The sequence below is a fragment of the Myotis brandtii genome, unplaced genomic scaffold (assembly GCF_000412655.1).
Source record: "Myotis brandtii unplaced genomic scaffold, ASM41265v1 scaffold612, whole genome shotgun sequence".
Lineage (NCBI taxonomy): Eukaryota > Metazoa > Chordata > Mammalia > Chiroptera > Vespertilionidae > Myotis > Myotis brandtii.
In genome coordinates, this window is record NW_005370328.1 from 2,764,213 (window position 1) to 2,770,204 (window position 5,992).

A 5,992-nucleotide genomic window follows, 5' to 3' on the forward strand; every position below is an offset into this window, starting at 1 on the left:
GAGTGACTAAAGCTTCTAACCGCTCCTTGTTTTCTTTTCTTTTTTTTTTTTTTTTCTGGGCCAGCTTTAGCTCCGAGGCCTCGCTGCTGAAAACATTGATACAATGTTGTGGTCCGGCTGGCTGAAGCCCGGCTGACTGAAAGCCGGTTTCTGGGGTTTTGTTTAGCTTCTATATTTGCAACATAGTTGCTTAGAGTTGCAGCTGAGAGGCCAGCAGCGGCAGGCAGGGAACACAGAGTTCGCTGTCACTGGAGCAAGCAAGCCTCCCTGTTCGCTTCAGTGCATGGCTGCTGGCCGCCATCTTGGCTGACAGTTAATTTGCATAAGGATATGCTGATTAGCCAATGGGAAGGGTAGCGGTCGTACGCTAATTACCATGTTTCTCTTTTATTAGTGTAGATATCTGAGTCCTTAATCTATTTTTTCTTTGCCAACTGACATAAAGCTATGTTTTATTTTATCAACAGAGGGCGCTGGAGAGACGCTGCAAGGTGAAGGGGCAGGTTCCTGGCTGGGCTAGAGGGCCTCCTAGGAGAGACAGCTGGGAGCCCAGCTTTCTGGAAAAACCTAGGCTGCCCGGGGTGGGTGCTGGAGATCTGACTGCGTGTGGGCCAGTGCAGCCCTCCTGTGTCCGGGGAACAGGCCAGGACTCACTTCGGGACTGGTGAGTTTATTTATTTTTTCTATTTCCTGCAAGATGTACTGTTTCTGTTTCCCAGTATTTATAGGAGCATGTTTAAATAGGAAGAACCCAACCCCCAAACATCTGTCTCCCTTCAAGTTGCCCTGGCAGCCTCCTAGATGCTATATTTTGTCAGCTTCCGTATCCATGGGTCACGGGAAGTAGTTCCTGGGCTACTCTGCAGTTTTCAACTCACACTGCTCACACAATTCAAGCAACTTGGGCCAAATTCATCAAAGTGAGTTATTGGCACGGCGATGCACGCTCTTTTTGTCTGAACCATAGCAGCTTTTGTTAATTGCCTAAAACCTGCAAACTTGCGGGAAACATTTACAATAAATGGATTCTTCCAGACATTGCCTCGGTAATAATAAATAAGTCGTTCTGGTGATTAATAAGTGCGCCTTCTTCTGACTTTGTGCCCTTGTAATTAAAAAAAAAAAAAAGACGATCAAGAGAAATCCAAAACTCATCTACACCAACCAAAATATCACAGTAAGAACACAGCCAGGGCTGAGTCATCACAATGGTTCTCACTGTGATTTCCACACTTAAAACTCTTCCTGTTGCAAATGACAGAATTTAGATAAAGGAATAAATGTTAGGGCTTGTACCACTGGGAATGAATTTAGTTTCAGGTTTGGTTGGCTCAGAGGATCAGAGATATGTGAAGGAAACCAAAATATGTCATCCCAAAAGATGCCTCTTGGACATATAAATTATTTTGAGCTGAAGGCAATGAAGCTGCAAACTCAGAAAAAGCCCCGCCCCCCCATTTTCTGCAAAAAGGCAGGAAATAGATTCTCCTTTTCCTAGAGGCACTCTTACCAGCCCAGAGACCCTTCCAGAAGAATCTACCAACAAACCTTCCTCCACTAGTTGTCTCCAATGTATTTACCTTGCGGCAGGGTAGGCCACGCTGGGAGCCTGAAACTTCTGTGCTTTGTCCTGTTGTTTCTCTAAAATGTACACCTTGTTCTGTGTTGAAGATGTTGCCTAAGCTGAAATCTAAGCTGCTATGTAGAGTTACTTTTTGTTTAACAGTTCTCCCAAGTGATGTGCACTGAACGGGTTAGCCAACTGCCTGTTTTTCTCTTGTTACAATCTGTCCTTTTGTTAAAAAGCGCCAGCTGAAAACCTGAGGGTAGAGGTAAACATTTGCCTCCCCTACCCATGAAACAGGATATCTACATCTTTCTCCCCTTCATCTCCCCATGTTTGTCTTTCCTTGGAATCTTCCTGGTGTTCTCCCTCTAGCTCAGCGGTTCTCAACCTGTGGGTCGCGACCCCTTTGGGGGTCAAACGACCCTTTCACAGGGGTCGCCTAAGACCATCGGAAAACACATTTATAATTACACATTTTTGTGATTAATCACTATACTTTAATTATGTTCAATTTGTAATAATGAAAATACATCCTGCATATCAGATATTTACATTACGATTCATAACAGTAGCAAACTTACAGTTATATTTTAAAAAAAAGAAAATAATTTTATGGTTGGGGGTCACCACAACATGAGGAACTGTATTAAAGGGTCGTGGCATTCGGAAGGTGGAGAACCACTGCTCTAGCTGGTAAAGAGCTGGCCACAGACAGCCCTTGGCCACATCATCTCCTGTAACTGCGGACCCAGAGACTCGCTCCCTCTCCTGAATTCCACATGTGAACTCCTAGGGCTGGGCTCTGAGGTGTACGTAGGTGGTCTATTGCCATGTAGGATGCAGGCCAAGGTGGCGTTCGTATTCTGATCATCTCAAGCAGGAGTGGGGAACGTCTGGCCCTTGGGCCATCTAAGCCCCTGAAATCATTTGCTCTGGCCCTGCCAAGGCACTGGGGGTGAGTTAATGAAATGTTTGACTGAATACAGCAGGCTCATGTTTAAGTTGATAATTTTGTATGGCCCGTGAATGATGTGATCAATATCCAAGGAAAAAGGTTCCCCATCCCTGATCTAAAGTATGCCAGGCACTGTCCTGGGAACAGTTGTGTGTGTGTGTGTGTGTGTGTGTGTGTGTGTGTGTGTGTGATGTGAACGAGGGAAACGAAGCCCCCACCTTCCTGAGGTTTACTGCTGGGGGTGACGGGAAATAAACTGACTGTCGAGTCAACCAATCTCCAATAACAACAACAATCATTTTATATCATAAATAAAAAGCAGGTTAAAAGGGTGGAAGATAACATGGGGTTGCGATGGTGGTGTCAATGGCTGATTTTAAAGAGTGGGGGGTGAAGAAAGAAGTTTGTAAAAGGTAACATCTGCCCAGATGGTGTAGTTCAGTGGTTGATTCCCGGTTGATTCCCGGTCAGGTCAGGTGCCCTTGGTTGCGTTCAATTCCCCGTGGGGGGTGTGCCGAAGCAGCCAATCAATGATTCTCTCTCATCATTGACGTTTCCATCTCTCTCTTCCTCTCTGAAATTAATTAAAAATATATATATTTTTAAAAGAGGTAACATCTGAGTAGCAGCAGAGCAAGGTTCCAGGTACTGTGTTGTGAGGTTCTTTTTACTGTAGAAGAAAACCCCAGGGGGACTTTTGCCTCCTGGGTTCTCAGGAACACACTTCCCAAGAAACCTCCCAGGCAAGTAGGGTCGGGTGGATAGAAAGACAGTGTCCTGTGTAAGTACCATTTCCTCTCCCTGGGGATGTACGTAGCGCCTTGACTTCTCTGGGCTGAAGTATATACATGGTTTCCAAGGTCCCTTTCAGTTCTAAATTGGGTGACTCTGAATTCATTCTGCAGGTAATTCATTTTCATATTTTCCTTTAACATTCAATAATGTCAGAATGAATGATGCCAGCAGGACAAAATTGAATTGTAGGCTCACCATTCATATTAGCCAAATTAGAGAGGGACATTATAAATAACCTTACCTAGGAAAGATAAAAGTTTTATTCTTCAATGCCTCCTGTGTCAATACGTGTAAATCCTATTAAATATTTTTTAAAATGCCTAGTGACATAGTGTCATTATTTATTTTCTAGCTTCAGAGCAATCTGTGATTAAATTAGCATCTTTCTGATCAGTAAACAGCCTGAGTGTAGTTGACGTAACCTTGGCAGGCGGTAGGAAAAATATTAAAAAAAACACCACCACCACAATACGTTTTCTACTTAGTGACTATTTTTACTAGTGCTATTTTATTTAATGAGACTAAAAGAAATACCTAGAGAAATGTTACCTATAAGAAGCTGTTCCTTTAATTCATCAGTTATGCTGACAAAGCAGAGATAATACTCTCTAAATAGAGATAATACTCTCTAAATACGTACTGTGGTGTTAACTAATGATGACAATAGTAATTAGCTAACCCTTATCAAGTGGTGACTGTAAGTCAGACACTTTTCTAGGCGCTTTCTGTATTTATTTATTTGAATCCTTTTAAACAACCCTATGAAGTGCTGCCTTTATTAACCTACTTTACAGATGAGGGAGTGGGATCCAAGAAGGAACCTGCCCTCCAGCTCACACACTTGGCTGATAGCAGAGCAGGCTTTCAAGTCCAGGTGTTCTGAATCATAATTCAAGTTCTTGCCCACATAGCATACCTTGCATATGTTTTTCACCTGATGAATGGGAACCAGTATTTATCTCGGAGGGAATCTGGCTTGGGGGAAAAAATGAGCAGTAAGTGACATTTACTTATCTCCATTTTCTCCATTGCCCACTGGCATCTCCCTCCAGTAACCCCTAGGGCCCTTTAACTGTTGTTCTTTCCCCCTCAAAATATGTGGACCCCCAAAGAAGCCAGTGTTAGTCGCTTATAACTTAGTATCCTTGTCAATCCATAGTTTGCCTCTTTCAGGATACTTACAATTTATAGGAACAAAAGGTTTTTGGGTTTTTTTTCTTCTGCTAAAGGGTTTTCAGATTTCAGCAAGTGGGTGGGGAGATATATTTGGAGGGTCATGTGTCCTGCCTTTGGGGCTTCTGCCTGCAAAAATTTTCAAGGGTTTGAAAAAAAATTCTACTGGAAAGTGGAGTAGGCAGGCAGTGGATTTATGTGACACACACTCTCTCGGCTGCTCATGATAGACAAAGCGATTTCAGGCACAACTTTCTGAGGTTGTATTACCTTCCATTTCACTCTAACTTTCCCTTTGAAATCAGTTCTGCGTACCCTACCTATGAATCAATAGTCTTAGTACGAGAAGGGTCCTGCCACGATGCAATTCTTTTATTTATATAAACATTAATTATAGTTGACATACAACATGACATGAGTTTCAGGTGTACAACAGTGATTCAACATTTATCTACCTGACGATGGAATCACCAGAATAAGCCCCGTAACCACCTTTCACCAGACGTAGTTACTACGATATTAATGACTACACTCTCTATGCTGTATGTGGCATCCCCATGTCTTATTTTACAACTGGATAAAATGCAATTCTGTTAAAGACCTAAGAGGGGCTTATTTCAACCATTAGTTGAAAATCATCCAACTAATAACAGGACTAGTGACAATTGAATTCTGTGCTGACTGCTGTTCTAAGAGCTGTTTATATTGGCTCATCTGATACTATTGATAGCATCTGGACTTTATGAATAAGGAAACTGACACATAGATTGTACTTAATTAGACATTTTTGCTTATACTAATAATAGAATTAAGACTGAACAGGTTAGCAAATTGTAAAATAGATAAACATTTAGGATCACAGAGTTCTTTTACATTCGAATTTTAAGACTAAAATTTCTACCACTTTGTCTTTCACTGGCTATTGGGTTACTAGGTTGCCATTTAAAATATAATTGTTAAGGTGGGTTAGAAACAACTGTTTTAAACATCTCATCCATCAGGTGTTGAGCAAGAAGCTGCCTTTGCATAAGTGTCCACCAGGTGGCAGCCTTTCATAAAAGTACATGGAATTGGATCTTAGCGTTTCCAAAAATTTATAAAGACCAAATCAATCTTTTGTTTGGGGTTTTAATAGTTAATATTTGGGTTTATTAGATAAAAGGGGGGGCTTGTACTGTATTTAATATCCCTTAAAAATGAATGGAAACAGAGCCTTCCAGCAGCTAACACACTTGAGTTATATGTCCCTTTAAATAAGCGCTTCCTTTGAAATGCTTTTTACAAATAAAATAATCATAACCTATAAAGAGGCACCTGAGCATGTGGGAAAGCTTTAACACAAGTGCTAACTGCAGTTTTTAATGCCTGTCTTCTCCCCTTATAACTCTGAATAATTAGCATGTCCTTCTATTTTTGTAGCTCCATGGAGAAGTTACCGCATTGTATAACATATGGAAACTCCATTTCACAGAAATCCTCAGTGAACTTACTGATATTTAGAT